Here is a 17,898-nt window from a genome sequence, read left to right as displayed (position 1 = left end):
GTTGGTCCAGCAACTCAGTGATGCCAGCAGGATCCCAGCTGCCCATCTACTTTGTGACCCTGAGCCAGCTGGTTTCTGACGCTGTCACGTCATGATGGTGAGGCAGCTGCGGCAGCTCTAGGCCTCACAGCCACATTCCAAGGCAAGAGGATGGGAATAGGGAACAGCAAATGCAGGCTCTCCTCTTGCACTTGCCTCTTTTATCAGAATGCAGAATCTTTCCCAGAAGCCCCCCAGAAACTCCAGCTTACATGTCAGTGGCTGGAACAATCAGAAACCAATCCTAGCTACAGGGAGTCTGGGAAATGACATCAGAGCGAGTGACTTCATCCGTTGTGATTCATCCCCTTGGCTATGGATGCACTGTCTCCCTGGACCAAACTGATGTTCTATAAACAAGAAAAAGGGAATATGGTGACGATTTTCTGTTTGTTGAACGGATGGCCTTTTCCTCTAGAGGGGAGATAGCCTCGTCTGAGTAGAAGTGATTTCAGTTGAAAGTAAAACTACAACTCTCTTTCCTCTATCATGTTGCTGCTTAAGAGAAAGATGACTGGTGTCTAAGAAGAGACTTCAGGCTTCTTATCTTTCTGCACATGGTCTCTTCAGCCCAGTGTGATAGAAGCATTTTAACCATGCATGAAAACAATCTTTTGTTTCATTTTCATGTTTGATAATCAATTTCAATGTACACATTACTTTTAAAGGCTGTTCTCATTGTGATAGACACTCTGCAGCAGAATAGAAGATCTACCACTCATTATATTATTAGCCAGAGTTGATCCTCTGCATGTGAGGGCCTGTACTGGTGGGCTAGAAGAGAAGAAGGATATACCTGACTGTTATAAAAAGTCCCAACTGAGTCTGAGTTACCAGACTTAAGAAAGAAAGAGAAAACAGGAAGTTTTTAGCAACTGTTCCAATTTCTACTTTCTCCCCAGTCTTTGTGAAGCCAATATAATAGGAGACTTTTGACATCTGGGTTAATGGAAGCCCATTTATTAACCATAGTAAATAACAGCCATAACTAGAGTTTCCTCTTGTCCCCTTCACTATCCCTTTGTACGAGAGTAAGCTTTCTTTTAGGAGGGATGGGCACACTCACCGTAAATGTGTTGGAATAAATTCCCGACTAGTAATAGCCACCTAACCATCACAGGGATCAATCATCATGCATCCTTGGAAGGCACACGAATTGCATGACTTGGGTTTGGAAGGTCTTTTAGTGTCCAGAAGTCCCTCACCACTACAATGGCCCATTTGTCTGATGATTTAGCATTTGATATTGATGGCTGGCATTGTACTCAAGTCTATCATAGCTGGCTGTCCCCTGTTTCTGGGTATTCTCTGCCATGTGACTGTGACATCGACTGCTACTCGGAGGTTCTGCTGAGTGGCTGGCCTGGAGCAAGTCCGAGAGCACCCTTCTTTACTATATCAACCAGCCCTACCAGTCTCCCTGACTCAAGGATCTTCTTGGGGCTGCACCTGTAACCTGTGGCTTGCCATCTCCCTGCAGTGACCCCTTGGAGCTGTTCTGTCTCTGATAGAAGCCATGTGACTGTTCTACCTCCAAACTTAGATTTAACTGTCAGGATAAATATTTTAATTGATTTGCCCCAGTCTTTTTATATGAAGCATTTCCTTTTAATTTAATCTTAATATGACAAGGATATATCACTTTTTAAAGAAGGGTTGATGTCCCAGAGAGGAGAATAGAGAGGTATGGTGAGGAATTGACTTTTCTGGGAGCAGACAGGCACTCATAGGAACAGGAAGAAAGGTAGAGCACAGGTGGGGGCAGGTGTGGTGATGGGAACTCAAGGAAGTCCTCTTCCACTGTTTTTGTATCTTTAGTGACACAGGAAGCAAGATCACCAGCTCAGAGGGAGGGTGGGAAGGATTGCAGGAAAAAGGAGAATGGGAAAGAAATGCATAGGAGAAATGTCGTATGAGGGTGGGGCAGCCAGAGGACCCACTTGTGGTTCTGAAGTGAGATGAGCCCAGCATGAGTAATAAACCACTGCACAGACTCTGTCTCCTGGCTGGGCCAGATGGAAGATCTGTGAACATTCCAGAGAATTTCTGATGTGAGAGGTCAGCTCCTACTAAGTTCTTGCTACCAGCTGGGGGCCAGTGGGGCCGGCTGAATAGGCTGTGCTACCAGCCAAAGACCTTGCTCTTCAGTGCAGTTCCTGTCACTGTGCTGGGGTGTGATATGGACAGCAAAATCCTGGAGCCTCGGGCGCTGACCACAGGACTAGTGGGCTCTGAGCTGTGAAGGACCAGAGTACTAGTCTCCAGCTTTGGAATGGGTGACTGGGTAGTGCTCCTGGGTCAGTAGATGGTGTGTTCAGCTTTAACATCCTTCTTCAGTGCCTTATGCTGCCCTTTCAGCTCCAGGAGGCCTCTTAAGTGACCTACCATGGTTCCTCCTTGACTGGTTTGTGGGGTGACTCTATGGCACCCAGCCCCAGCTAACATGAAGCTCATCATAGTGAGTTATAATTCATTGTCTCTTGTCTGTTATCCCTAAAGAACAGAAGAGTAAGAACTCGAACTTTTTTTTTACCATGTTGTCCTCATTGCCTGGTAAAATACCTGAAAGATAGTAGATGCTCATTAAATTTTGAATGCAGGATGCCTGGGTGGGTCAGCAGTTGAGTGCCTGCCTTTGGTCCAGGGCATGATCCTGGAGTCCTGGATGGGACTGGGATCGAGTCCCACATCAGGCTCCCTGCATTGAGCCTGCTTCTCCCTCTGCCTGTGTCTCTGCCTCTCTCTGTGTGTCTCTCATGAATGAATGAACAATAAATAAATAAATAGATTTTGAATGCATGAGTACATAAAAGAGGGCAGGTATGCAGGCAGGAATAGACTTGGAATCCCTGATATTCTGGGTGACAGTTGCAAAGGTAGATCTGAACTGGTGGTAGCATCTGTAGTAAATTCAGCAATGCAGGGAGGTAGAGGGTTGGTGGGAGCTCAACAGAGTTCTCTAAAACAAAGAAGATGCACTGGAAGTTGCAGGAAGAGATCACAAAGACCGGGGCTGTCAGTGGCTAGCACAGATGGGATCAGGTGCCATTTTGGTGAGAGGGTCAGAGAGGCCAGAGTGAGGAATGACGGCCAAGATGGGCAGAAGGGGAGCGGAGAGGGTTCCAGGCCCCAGCCCTGAGAGCATAGTGGGTGTGTTTAACAGGCCAGAGATGAGGCCGCCTGCAGCTGAGAATCCACAGACGGGCACAGTTGATGATTCGCCTCTCCTCCCTGTTCCTTTTAAGAAAGAGGGAACGTCCCTTTGGACTGCTTCATTCTCCCTACTTCCTAATCTAGCTTTTGCGCTTTGCACCCCAACCTCTGCATTTTCTTGTTTGCAGTTATGCTTTCTCTTTTCTCCTGGGCTTTTGCCCAACTTGGAAAGCTATCTCCACTCTCAAACCTCCTTATGAGCTCAACTCCCACTTGGCCCTCAGATGTTGCTCAGGAGTGACTTCCACTCAAAACCACCGCTCTGCCTCCCCAGCTGGAGCTGCTGTCATTTCCATGTTCCTCCCTTACCCTCTGGGCTGCTTGTTTTAAAGCCTGAATTGTAGTGTCAAGTCTTGCTTCCTTCTCTGCCTCCTTCTCTAGACTTGAGAAGAGGGAGATGGGCAAATATTTCCCTAGTGGTCACTCAGGGGAATGAAGATTTTTTTGAAAAGCGTAACAGGAGCCCTGAGAATCCCCGAAGGTGTTTAGTAAAACCACCTTTTCTGTTGCCTATATTTTTGGTTAGCACTGGGCTATATACTCACAAAGTGAATTCACACCAAACTTTAACTTCTCTGAGTTAATGGCCAGATTTTCAATCAATCAATCAATCAATCAATCAATCAATAGCTAGCTAGCTACTTAATGATGTTTATCATTCGGAGATGTGTGTTTTAGGAGCAACTTTGATCTACTTCAAAGTCCAAGATTTTTGATTTATGTAAGCTGTGCCTTTCAATGTGGGTAAGATCAAATTGAGATTAATGAATTTTGAATGGTTAAGAGAGCCGTAATAGGCATTTAGGATGTCTCAAAATATCTGATACAAGATGCCTGTATGTTTTTGTTAAAAAGTGTTTTGAATTACCAACTGCGGCACATAGAAAAGTACGTAAAACATGTTTGTATGAGGAATTATAGAGTGAGTACACGAAGTCACCACTCAAGTCAAAAGGGTGTAGCCAGCACCTAAGAAGTCCTTCCTGGAGCCCTTCTCAATCTCACTCCTTCCTCACCAATAAGAAGTCACCATGAGCCTCACTTTTCCTTGCTCTTCTGTGTAGTTTTGTTTAGTTCAAATTTGGTTGGAGCATTCTGTAAATGTAGTCCTACCGTATATGCTCTATTATGTCCTCTTTTGTTCAACATGATTTTGTAATATCCATGTTGTTACAATTAGCCCTGGGGGGGATCCCTGGGTGGCTCAGTGGTTTAGCGCCTGCCTTCGGCCCAGGGTGTGATCCTGGAGTCCCGGGATCGAGTCCCGCGTCGGGCTCCCTGCATGGAGCCTGCTTCTCTCTCTGCTCTGTGCCTCTCTCTCCCTCTCTCTCCCTGTCTCTCATGAATAAGTAAATAAAAATCTTAATAAAAAAAACAAAAACAAAAAACAATTAGCCCTGGGTTGGTGCGTTTCATTGCCATATAGTATTTCACTGTATAATAAACCATAAGGTATCTTTAAATTAGTTTTGCCAAGGAGCCAAATTTTGACTTAAGCCTTTTTATTGTACCTTCATTTTTCTAGATCATTAATTTCTGCTCTTTATTATTACTTTTCTCCTATTTTCTTTGGTTTTTATTTGCTGTTCTTTCCTTAACATCTTAAATTCAGCCTTTCTTTCCTAATATCTGTATTTAAGACTATAATTTCTGTTTTAACAGTATTTCAGCTGCAACTGACAAACTTTGATATGCTTTGTTAAAAACATTTTATAATGTCCTTTGTGATTGCTGGCTTGACCAATGGATTATTTTTAAATATATTTTAAAATTTACAAACAGATGAGGAACCTCTGATTTTTTTTTCTTATTGTCTTTTAGCTTAATTGCCTTGAGATCAGAGACTATCCTCTGTGTGGTTCAACATTTAAAATTAAGATTTGCAATGCAATCCATTATCTGGCCATTTCCTACAAATTTTTCATGTGCTTATAAAGTATGTATATTCTGATATTACTGAGTACAGTGTTTTTATATAAGCTTTGAATAGAATACACACACACTATATATATATTTTTTTCTTGTTCTATCAGTAACCAAGAGGTTGTGAGTTAAAATCTCCCACAATGCTTATATTTTTCTTCTTTTAATTTTTATACATTTTTGAGTCCTATATTTTGAGTCCTTGTTATTAAGTACATACAAAACTGGAATTTTTATATCTTCCTAACGGATTAAATCTTTGTCATTATCAAGTAATCCTTTTTATTGTAAGCAACGCTCTCTTTTTTCCCTTTAAACTCTACTTGGTCTGATACTAATTTAATGCCAAGAATTCTTTTTGGTTAGTGTTGGCATGGTATATCATTACCCATCTTTCAATCTGATTTTTTATTGTTTTAATGTGTCTCTTGTAAGTAGCATCTAGTTGTATTTTATTTTATTTTTAAAGATTTATTTTTATTTATTTTAGGGAGGAAAGAGAGAGTGTCCTAAGTAGACTTTGCACTGAGCACAGAGCTCAATGCCGGGCTCATCCCATGACCCTGAGATCATGACCTGAGCTGAAACCAAGAGTCAGATATTCAATTGACTGTGCCACCCCGGGGCCTCTCTAGTTGTATTTTAAAATCCAGTTTGTTCATCTTTATTCTTTAACTGGAACATTTAAATTCATTTATATTTAATGATAACAAGTTACATATTTAGGCTTAACATATCATGTTATTTTGTGTTTTCTATTTGGCTCATTATGTTTTTTTCTTCTTTTTCATCTTCTGTTCTTACCATTTTCCCTTCACTTGTCTTTCTGTGGTCTAGTGTGGATTTTTCTTTCCATATATCTAGTTAACTGATTTTTCTTTAGTTATAATCTGCTATAGAACATACCAATTGCATTTTTAATTTTAATTTCTTTTTTTATATTTTTTGTCCTGGAATTTCTATGTAGTTCTTTTTCAAACTGGCTATATCATTTTTTTATAGTTTCCAATCTCCTGCTCAGATTGTCAGACTCGGCATTAATTTCTTTAAATAAAATATCTTTAAATAAAAAAATCATTGTTTTTTTATAGCCTATGTCTATTCATTTAAATGTTTGAAGTCTCAGTAGATCTGTTTCTATTGTCTGTTATTTATGTAGCTCATGCTCATGGTGTTTCATTTCTTTGTAACTGTTTATATTTGATCATGTGCTGGGCATTGTATTTAAAAATTATTGTAGGAGTATTTTGAAGCCTAAGATGATAGTATCTTTCTTTAGAGAGGAATTTAATTGGCTTTTACCAGATACATGGTAGGCACTCACCGTTTGAGACCAGTTTAATCCAAATTCAAGGCTTGTGATTTCCTGGACGGTGCAGATGAGGTAAGGCTAGACTACAAGTCCAGGCAAGGGTCGGAGTACTGTGATTTACTCTGTCTTACCCTTAGGGTAGAGTTATATGGGATCTCAGCTTAAAGCAGGAACTATTTTGTCTTTGTCTCATCTTTGGTAAGCATGGACTTCTATCATGTGACTTTCTAATACCACCCAAACTGCAGTTCTATTTTACAGCTAATTTCTCTGAATCAGCAGATGTCTCAGGGGGACCTGGGCTTACCTCTTAGGGCTTTCATATCCTTAGAAGTATTTATTTGATATTTCTCATGGGATTCTTGGCTCTTAAGGTTTTTAGGTTTTAAAATATAATCTGTCCAGCTTTTTAAAGTATAACTACATTGCATTTTTAAAATGTTACAGCTGTACTGCATAAAAGTATAATTTTGACATTCTGATTTTACATCCTGCATATTACATCCTTTGGGAGAAATATATCTTTCTGTATTTTAAGTTTGTTCCATCTTTTAGGTCAATAGTTAAAACATGCTTTGCTTCATTGCCTTGCAGGGAGATGGAATGTGGCACTTTGCCATTTCTGTGTTCCTGATAGAATTATATGGACACAATATTCTCCTAACAGCAATGTTTGGCTTAATGGTGGCTGGCTCTATATTAATATTTGGGGTCTTAATTGGTGATTGGATCGACAGGAAACCAAGAAACAAAGGTAATACTCTTAACCATGATGCATAATTATGAGGTAAGATATGATCTCAGTAGCTATTTTTTGGGTTTATTTAGTGAAATAAAATATGGATATGAACTTAATAGAGAGCATAACTTTTAAAAACTAGGAAAAGTGTTATACTGCTTTGTACCATTTTCTGGTATTATGTGCAAAATGTTTTATTGTAGTTTTTGGATACTTGTCCATCATAGATTTTTAATATTAAACTCCTGAAAACATGCTTTCTTTTTAATACTCTAATATTACCTATGTATAATATACTTGTGTTACTTTTTTTATTAAAGACAGTTTCTATGCATAAAAGATATCTTTGGTACCAAGTAATCTCTCTAAATTAGGAACTAATATCTGGAGACTTAGTCATTCAAATGTAGATCTATTTTTAGCTTTTGTGCATTAAAAAAAATATTTTATTTATTTATTCATGAGAGACATAAAGAGAGAGGCAGAGACACAGGCAGAGGGAGAAGCAGGCTTTCTGCGGGGAACCCAACCTGGAACTCAATCCCAGAACCCCGGGATCACAATGCTCAACTGCTGAGTCACCCAGGTGGCCCACTTTTGGCTTTAATATCTTTTTAACCCTCTTTTACCAAGTTAAGAATGTAGGATTTAAAATTTTTCCTATTTTGATTACTAGTCAACATTTCATTCCTGCTTAGGTGGCTTGGAAAGACATTCTCTGAAGCTGTGCCATTGGAAAAGCTAACTTATTTAAAGTTGGTCCTTTGACTATACTGCTAACTTCAGTCACAGGTCACGTCCAGAAGAGTGTGATGTGTCAGTGGAAACACTTTAAATTCTCTGACTTACCAAGTATCTTGCTTTTCATAGAATTCTTCTCTCAAAGTATGTTTTCATTTACTTGTAAAGCTCAGGGTTGGTTGGTTTGTTTTCTTTTGGTTGCAAAGGCTTTGCCTTTAGGGAGCATGTGAGCCTCCTCTTTGCCTTCTACTCAAGCCCTTGATTGCTGATGAAAAGGAGAACTCTAGTGGGCCCAGGGATTTGGTCAAATGTGATTGATTACTCGGCATTAAATGATAACGTAGCCGTGACCTGTCTCTTAAGACCAAGAGTGAATATTGTGGCCATTCGCAGTTGCTCATGCCTGGCTGTCCACTCAGAATGCCTGTCATGGCCCAGGCCGAGGCTGTGTCCTCCTGCAGGATGGAGCAGCTGGCCCGCGTGTGCCGCATGTCCCTCCCTCCTGGGCCCTACTGGAGAATGCCAGAGACAAGCCTCGTGCCCCTCAGGGAGTCATCTCACCGTTTGGGATCTGGCTAACCTTGAGGCAGGGTCTCCTCGCCCCTAGTTTGTGAATCAGAGCCCCAATCCCACAGACGCGGTGGCAGCCAGAACACCAGGGGTCGTGTCTACAAGGCACAAATTCGCCTCAGGTCCCAAGCTGATGGGCTGGGAAGAAGGAAATGGGAAGATTCAACACAGTCGCGTTTGGCTTTGAACCTGCATCAAACGTCTTTCTGTCAAAGGTCTCTGCGTGCTTTGTGGATGTTCCTTGACCTGTCAGATCAGCAAGTGTGGTATATGCCACAAGGCGCTGAGAAGGTCTGTTTTAGGGATTCCAAACTCGGTTTCCCACTTTTACCCCCCATAGGGGGCCTGCTACGTGGCTGTGACACCCCTGGAGGTCTTGGCGAAGCTGGCCAGTGCAGCCCGGGCCATCACCTCTCAGAAGGACTGGATTGTGAGCCTCACCAGGGATGACAGAGGCCAGCTGGCCGGTGACCTGGGTCACATGGGGGCATCCCAGTCCTCTGTTCAGTTGAGAAGCAGGCCTGGCTCAGTGAACAGAAGTGCTGAGTCAGTCAGGGCTCTGAGATGGGCAGTAAAGTGGCCTTTCAGAGAAAGGCATCCAGAGCCCAACAGCCCTGGATTTGAATCCAGCTGAATTCAAATTCTTACTGTCTTACTGGCTGCAATTTACTTAACTTCTCCAGACTCTACTTTCCTCCTCATCTGTAGAATGGGAGACAATAGGCCTCATACCCACACCCCAGATGAGGCCCACTCAGTGTGGAGAAGAATTCTGTGAGAAACGGGATTTGTAAAGCACTTAACACTACATCTGCACTCAGGCAGAAATGGATGACATTGTTATTATCAAAAAGATATATAAACTGTACCTTGAGGAGAGAAGCCCCTCAAAATATGTTATGGAAGTTCCATGGCAATTTTAGTCCTGCAACATAAGTGAATTAAAAGATGTCTTACTTCTGGCCGGTGATAAGGTGCTGCTTCCCCCAACAAAAAATGCATCCGCAAATGTGACTTGATTATCACTTACCACTGATAGCGAGAGGAAGAAATTTTTTCAACAATGGAGCTAAACGGAAGGATCTGGCATCTTCTTTGTTTTTTTTTTTCTTCCGTTTCTAAAACTTGGATCCTTCACATCGTGATATATTCAAATTGCCAACTTAAAAACTGGAGATCTTGTCCAACCCTATATTTGCGGAATTGGTATTCTCTGCTAGAAAATGTTGGTGAGTTGGTAGCCAAGATAAAGGAAGCTATCACGGAGAAGTCTATTAAAATACACTCCTTACAAAGAGTAGAAGCCCCTTATAATCATGTCTTCTTCTAAACTACACTTATTTGGATGTACTGTGGCTTAAATAACACCACCCAAAATAAAACAGCTATGTGGATAAAAGCCGGGTGACATGGTGTTGAGAGTGTCCTCTGTTTCTGGGTAAAAGAAAATCTTCCTAGCCTCTCTTAATTACCCTTACAGAAATCTAAAAGTAAGCACAGAATCTGTTTTGAGGCTCACTAGGATTTTTAAAAGATTTTATTTATTTATTCATGAGAGTGACACACAGAGAGAGGCAGAGACACAGGCAGAGGGAGAAGCTGGCTCCCTGCAGGGAGCCCGAGGCAGGACTAGATCCCAGAACTCCGAGATCACAACCTGAGCCAAAGGTAGACATTCAACCACAGAGCCACCCAGGTGTCCTTCACTATGATTTTTTAAAGTGATCCTGCAAACATGTTCCTCAGCAATGGTGAAATAGCTAAGAGAGTAAGCTTTGGAGTCAGACCGCCCGGACCTGAACCTTGGCTCCACCACTTACTTACCTTCTCTGTGACCCTGAGCAAATATGTTCACTTCTTCATGCCTCTACTTCTTAATTTGTAAAATGGAGCCCTGGTGGATCTCTTAGAGTTGTTGTGAGGAGGACATGAGCTGGTTGTAGGCAGAAGACTTAGAACTCGGTGCCTAGAACTAGGAAGTTTTCAACTATTTTTGTCCTATGTCCTCCTCCCCCTTGTTGACATGTCAGTCATAATAACATCATGACTAGTTAATATCGCTGTTGTTGTTAAGATAGTGGGATGTGACAGAAAAGAGAAGGCAAGAGACAGGAGTTAGAGTAATTAGCTCCAAGCAACCTTGTTTTCAGTTTACTCATCTGTTTTTTGTTTTGTTTTGTTTTTTAGCTTACTCATCTGTCAATTGTTCAAGTTCGACAGAGCTGATCTTGAAGGCTTTTTTTTAGGTTGAAAATCCAATGAAGAATCCATAGTTAGACTGAAAGGGATAATTTCTGTTTTCACCACAGTTTACCCAGTGCACGGCTAGCAAACCTAGCAAATGCACCGTGTTAAATTCACTGGGAGGAAGGACTCAGCCACTGAGTTGCAATGTTCCCTTCTCGCTTACAGGGATGAACCCAGCCGTCCGGCGGCTGGACCAGATCATCAATATATTTGCTCCCCTGTCTGTGGGCCAGGTGATGACATGGGCATCTCATGTGATCGGTTGTGGTTTCATTCTTGGATGGAACTTGGTTTCACTTCTTGTGGAGTTTCTATTTCTGTCCAGAGTTTATCAGCTAGTTCCCCAATTGGCTGTAAAACCCCAGCAACAAACAGGGGGCACTTCCAAGGAAGGCAATAGGAGGCTAAGAACATTCAAGGTAAGGTAAACTCAGAGACAGCTATTGTTTTTTCCTCCTTTATGTATTTCATTTCTTCTTTCCAGAGCTCGTGTCTGATTATAATCTCCACATTCTGTCTGCAAATGTGCCTAGAAACAGTGAAAAAATAAGAAGGTTCCAACTATGCCATTGGTCATATGGTTGATCTCACTGGTGGGGCTGTCACGTGCAGTTACACAGGTTGTACACTGCCTCATTCCAGGGTCTTTATTTAGAGAGACTGCAATGTGAGTAGCACTCCCATGGAACTGTGCAGTAATTAACCTGTGCAACCTATTTCATGATTCTGGGGGCAAATTTCTTCTTGCTTTCTCATTCATAATCCTCCTTCTTAAAGACGCTAAGTTAGAAAGACAACCATCTCAGAGAGTGTCGGCTGCTCTTTGGTCAAGACAACGTGATGAATTGACCATCTCTGCTATCAGCAGTGGGTTTTGGTTGTTTGTTTTAAAAGATTTTATTTATTTATTTGACAGAGAGAGAGCACAAGTGGGGGAGAGGCAGGCAGAGGGAGAGAGAGAGAAGCAGACTCTCTGCTGAGCAGGGAGCCCAAGGCATGTCTCGATCCCAGGACCCTGGGATCATGACTTGAGCTGAAGGCAGGTGCTTAACCAACTGAGCCACCCAGGCACCCTGTTTTTTTTTTTTTTTAAGTAGGTTCCCATCCAGCATGGAGCCCAATTCGAGGCTTGAATTCATGAACCCAAGATCAAGACCTGAGCTGAGATCAACAGTCATATGCTCAACTGACTAAGCCACCAGGTGCCCCTCTGTAGTGGTCTTTAAATCAGAGATTCCTTAGCATTAAGGTGAAGATGGGAGGAAGCGGGGGAGGGGGGGGGGCTGCCGATAAGTATGACCTCAAGATCAAGAGCTCCTTGCCTGCTGACAGTGTTGCCCATTTGCCTGGCATAACAGAGCTGAGGCCTTGCTTCTGAGATCAGTTTCTTTTTCTGGACTTCTTATAATTAATTATCTTTTCTCTCAAGTTGCTTTGCAAGTGAAGCACACCAGATCTCATTGCATGAATAAAATGTATGTATTTTATAGAGTGAGATAGATAGATGCATTGAAATGATGGATGGACAGGTAGGTAAGTAGTACAAATAGAGAGATAGATAAATAAATTGTGCTGTATCTTCCCCTCTGTCCCTTTTAGCCGAGTAACCAGGCCGAGCCATTTTACTCAGACTCTGTGTCTCACTGTCTGTACAGTAAGAGTAACAGCGGCAGGACCGATTGCGGGCTTGCTGTGCTGGAAAGATCGCCTCTGCAAAACCCCATTTTTCCCTGCAGGTGGTGAAACAAGTCTGTGTTAGCTGGTTTTTCATTGGTGTTGTTATTGTTATTAGCTTTTTTTTTTTTTTTTTTTCAAGCTGTGCTGGCAATAAATTATTTCTACAACCAAGAGCTTTCCCCTCCTCACAGTTCTGATAGCCTGACCCCCTCCCCTTCCTTCACAGCCCTCCTGACTCCTGTCATTTTTTCCCCCCAGAGCTTGCCTTCATCTATGCTGAACGGCTCCCACAAAGGGTTCTTTGTTTTTTAAATCTGCTTACAACCGTTGCCTGTTCCATCCTGGAAGGCCAAAAGCTATTATCATTTTCTTTTCACGAGTATCTGTTTCTTCAGAAACATAAACAAAGGAAACATCCATCACTATTTTTAAGAGTTCATCACTGTGTTTCAAGCCACGAAAAATTTGTCTTTCGTGCTCTGCTGTATTTTCTCTCCTGTCAGTGGCCGCCTTCCCCACCTCACTGTGTGTCTTAATTCGGGTTCTCTCCAAAGCAATTCTTGAGAGGATTTGGGATGAAAATTAATCTCCTTGGAAGGTGATCCTAGGAAGAATGGAGGGGGGTGGGAAATGAGGCCAGGAAGGGTGAAGAGCCAAAATAGAGCATATTGGCACACAGGTTACTGCGACCGGGGCTCAGTCTTGCTAGGGCCCTGTGAGACACTGTGTAGGATTTACCTCAGAACTGTCCCACCAACAGCCAAGCAAACTGGGGCATTTCTCTGCCAAGTGCTGTTCCCAGAGGTGTGATGTCCAGGCACATCCAGTACAGCCTGCCCTCTGTTCATGGAGCTGGAGAGACTCTCAGAAAGACACTGCGCTTGGGCTAGGAAGCCATTGTCGCCCATAGGGAAGTTGCCCACCAAGGAAGCACATAGGGCAGGGCTGGGCTGAGGGCATTGGAGCAGGGCACTGACATAATGCTTATTGGATTTTATTTCAGGTGAAATGGACTCTGGGGAAACCACCGATGGATTCATCAACAAGCTCAAAACTTTGGGAGGGTTAAAGGATAGCCAGTCTAACCTTGAAGGACAACAGGCCACAACCTATGCTTCCTTGCTGCCTCCAAAACCCCTGAAGGCTGCTGCGCATGTGCCACGAGGGGTGGGAAGTGTCCTACATACAGGCAGACTGTCTTCCTGGTGGGCTTGGGTTTGGCCTTCTTCTACATGACGGTGCTGGGCTTTGACTGCATCACCACTAGCTACACCTCTACCCAAGGGATTGGAGGCTCCCTGCTTAGTATCCTCAGGGCCCTATCAGCTCTCTCTGGCCTGATGGGCACAATGCTCTTCACCAGGCTCAGGGAGCACTCTGGCTTGGTCGCCACAGGAATCATACCCAGCTGTCTCCATGTAGGTTGTCTGACGCTCTGTGTGTTTTCTGTCTTTGCTCCTGGAAGTCCATTTGATCTGGCTGTTTTCTCCCTTTCATTAAGCAAAACCTCTTCTTCAAACCATGAGTTGCTAAAAGAGGACCAGGTCCATGTTTATGTCTTTGAAAGAAACGTGAACCAGCCTATCCTCCCAGATTGCTCTTCCATCCACTGGACCAATAACACAGTTCTGTTTGAAGGCAAGCAGGACCCCAGGCATCCTGAGTCTTACATCTTCATCATCTTGTTATTCTCAGGTGTGGTCCTGGCAAGATAGGTGAGTAGTGGGTCAGGTGAGACATGGGATTCTGCAGACTATGATAGTGTTAGGTAACCTTAGAAGCATTTGATGGTCTCACCCTTGTACCATTGTTAACTCTTTGTCGTTCATTCACCTAGAACATGTTATGTGAAAAGAACTGTCCTACACACTGGGGATACAAGAGTGGTTTAATCACACACTCTTAGCCCCATGGAGCATACAATTGGGATGGAAGGTCATTGAGTGAACAGTCAACAACAGTCAACAATACAAAGCAAGAGGACCTATGTTGTGGAGGCGGGGGGAGAGAATTGAGAATACAGAGGAGGGACACCAAGCCTGGTCTTGGGAGTTAGAGTTAGTATTCCTAGAGAGAGATTCAATTAAGAGATCCCCGAAGAACAAACTGAGCAGGTGACATGAAGAAAGAGTGCTCTAGGCTAGACAGTTGTACAAAGGCTAAAATGTGAGGACATGGAAATTTGGAGAAGTGAGAATAGTTATTTCCTAGGTATCAGGCATGTCAAAGCTATAGATGGCATCTACGTTAAAGGAGTAGTTTGACCTGGATTCTTTCTCTGTGGAACTGGGATGGAAAGACAGGAAAGAGGACAGTTCAGTAGCACCAAAACCTTCCTTGGATGCTTAGGGGAGGGGAGGGAAATCTTTTCTCAGGACAAGGTGCCTAACTTTGAAGGTCTACAAGCTTGTTGGCCCCAAGAACTTGGACTTGGAACTTTGCCACTAACCATTCATATGTGGCAATGAGAACTTACCTGATTTATTTTTTAAAGAATTTATTTATTTATTTAACAGAGAGAAAGTGACAGAGAGCAAGAGTGGGGAGGACAGGGAGAAGCAGGCTCCCCACTCCCCTCACTGAGCAGGGAGCATGAGGCAGGGCTCCATCCCAGGACCCTGGTATTATGACCTGAGCTGAAGGCAGATGCTAACTGACTGAGCCATCCAGGCACCCCAGAACTCACCTGATTTACTAAGGGGGTTTTATTGTTGTTTTCAAGTTTGATCAGTTGCTTTGTGAATGCAACAGTGACATATTGGGATCAATGGTGATGGCAATAAAAATCACTTAACAGCTTATTGACCCCTGTGATTAGACCTGCAGATTCCCAACCTGGGCAGAACCTGGGCCTCACTTAGACATGGAATCCCTGAGATCAAGTTTTCCAGCCAAGCCTTGCCCCCTTCCCGAAATCCAAAGTCACCACCTTCAAAGCCCCTCCCTGAGTTCACAGCTCATCACCCGTGGATTCCCCAAGCCAAGGTCAGAAATGGAGAGGGTGGAAAGTGTGGTAGTGGGTAGCGGAAGGTGTGGATTAACAACCAAATCTATCTTCTTCACTCATTCAACAAGTCTTCCTGCAGGCCTCTTCTGTGTACCTCCCCTGCTGCACTAGGTCCTGGGCTTCAGCAAAGTCCCCGAGCTCCAGGAGCTCAGAGCTTTACCTTCTCACCACTAGAGCCACAGTGCGGGGAGATAACAGGAGTGGAGGGATGTTTTCCTTATTTCTGCCATGAGACCCAGAACCCCTTGGCCCACAAAAGCTTTGGAGCATTGGGAGAGAGGAAATGAGAGTTCTGTAGATCAGATTCAAGAGGTTATGGAACCTTGGGCTGGCCTGGCAACCTCATTCCTCTGATGAAGTGTGTGTGTGAGAGAGAGAAACTGTGTTCCCAATTCTAAATGACTGACTTAGAAACCTGTTCTTTCATCAATTTCTGAAATATTTTAAGTGAGGTACCTGAGAGGTGGATTATTTTTTATTAAGGTATTTGGCGTGTACTTCCGGCCTTTAGTTGCATGAACAACTGAGAGCAGACTGACCATGTAAGATTTATGCAGTTCACATGATGATAATAAACTATTTAGTTCAAAAGGTGGTGGTGGTGGTGGTGGGGGTCCCCTTGACTCTTCTTGACACAAAGGAAATGATCGCCTTTGGAGAATGTGGAATGTCACTGGCAGTGCCTATAATCCAGAGAAGCATTTAGCATGACAGGCTTCCAGCTTTTCTCTACTGCAATAGCAGTTCTTTTTGCTGATCCTGGATGAGGATTCCAGAGACACAGAACACTCTTGACACTCATGAAGGAGACAGCTCTGGACCTGGAGCCAGGCTGCCTGATGATATTGGCTTCACGTAAGTTCCCTGGGTCACCATTTCCTTTTCCGTAAGATGGGGACAGAACGAGAGTTCCTGTCAGGGAAGTCACAAGCATAGGAGCTACTTGTTAAGAACGAACATTAACCCTCATCTCCATTATCCTATGTTGGCTGTACTTCTGGTGCTTTCACGAACATTGTTGTGTAAGGGCGGGGTGTGGGCTGGGCGGTGACATAGAACCACAGTGCCCAGCAAAATGGATGCTGCGTGGCTCCTGCACACTCACTACCAACAGGTGCCCTTTATCTTTAATTCTAAATGGCCCTGGGACTGTGTGCTGTTGAAACTGCACACATTAAAAGCACCAGGGCCCAAAAGGATGTCTTATGTGCTGCTTGGCACGGTCAGCATGGTCGGATCTGGTGACTGGTTCTCTCACCAGGACGAGGGGCCTGTGGCCAGCCTTGGTGTTTCACCAGGTATCCCCAGGCCAGGCTCATCCTAGACATTTGTTGAGTAAATAATTTGTTTCCATTCTGACGGAAACTAAGTTATAGAACTCTGGCTACAAGAAGATTTGGCACATTGCCCAAAAGTCACTTTGCTTTTTAAGATCTAAGAACCGTAAGGGCACCGGGTGGTGCACGGTGAGCATCTGACTCTTGGTTTTGGTTCAGGTCATGATCTCAGGGTCGTGAGGTGGAGCCCCACATTGAGTGCTAGAGCCAGTACGGGGTTTGCGGGAGATTCTCTATCATTCTCCCTCTGCCCCTCCTGCTCATGGTCTCGCTCTTTCTAAGATAAATAAATCTTTAAAAAATCTAAGAACTATAACTCTTTATGCCCTCAATGTAGAAATAATTCTGTCAGTGAATAACTGGCCCTCACTTCTGGGCACTTCCACTGTGTCAAGGGGGCATTTTACAGATGCTTCCTAAGCTCTGCTTGTTGAGGGTTTGACAGGCAAGTTCCAGGTCAAGGCCTTTGGCAGGCCACATCCCTAGGGACTGAGAGACCATGCTGGTCAACACAGCTCAGAGGATGGGGGACTAGTCAGGGCCCCCAGGTGGAGGTTACAGCAGGGTGGCAGGGGCAGCACAGGAGGTGGAAGGCCTGGCCGGTGCTTTGCAAAGGCAGATTCCAGAGGACACAAGCATATCCAATCCACATAATTCTGAGGTTCAGAGCTAAGTCCAGGGATCAGGACAGGCAACCAGGAGGCCTCTGCAGAGCCAATGCTGGATCTCAGGGAGAATCTAGAAGGCCAGCTGACCAGAAAACCAACCGGGCAGACAGAAGCTGGGAGCAGCGCCTGTGGAGGCAGGCACGAGAGGCTCTGGTGCTGCCGCTCAAGGACAGCACTGTCGTCACCACAGCTGGCTTCTGCCCTCTTTGATGCCTCTATAGCATGTCCTGAGGCTGCTTCTGAAGTAACCAAATAGGGCTTCTTTATGTGGTTGAAAGGGATACAAGGAAAAGAGAGGCTAATTCCTGCTGTGCCAAACCAGGAGCAAAGAGAGGGAGTCTGGAATTGGAACTAGATTAGAAGCTCAAGATGTTGCTCCCTGGAGTGGAGGCATAAGTAACACCCCCCCCCCCCGCCCCGAGTGA

The 17,898-nt window shown here is 43.8% G+C and overlaps 1 long non-coding RNA gene across 1 annotated transcript; it reads left to right on the top strand.

Annotated features, from left to right (window-relative positions):
- The first annotated feature begins 11,070 nt into the window (after positions 1–11,070).
- On the top strand, positions 11,071–16,059 carry LOC140599729 (uncharacterized). Its single transcript, XR_012002709.1, has 3 exons — positions 11,071–11,203; positions 11,882–12,033; positions 13,465–16,059. It is a non-coding gene; the product is annotated as an uncharacterized lncRNA (long non-coding RNA).
- Positions 16,060–17,898: the final 1,839 nt, after the last annotated feature.

The sequence above is a fragment of the Vulpes vulpes genome, chromosome 7 (genome assembly GCF_048418805.1).
Source record: "Vulpes vulpes isolate BD-2025 chromosome 7, VulVul3, whole genome shotgun sequence".
In the NCBI taxonomy this organism is placed as follows: Eukaryota; Metazoa; Chordata; class Mammalia; order Carnivora; family Canidae; genus Vulpes; species Vulpes vulpes.
Note: the sequence above shows the minus strand (reverse complement) of the source record. Positions and strands in the feature narration are given on the sequence as shown.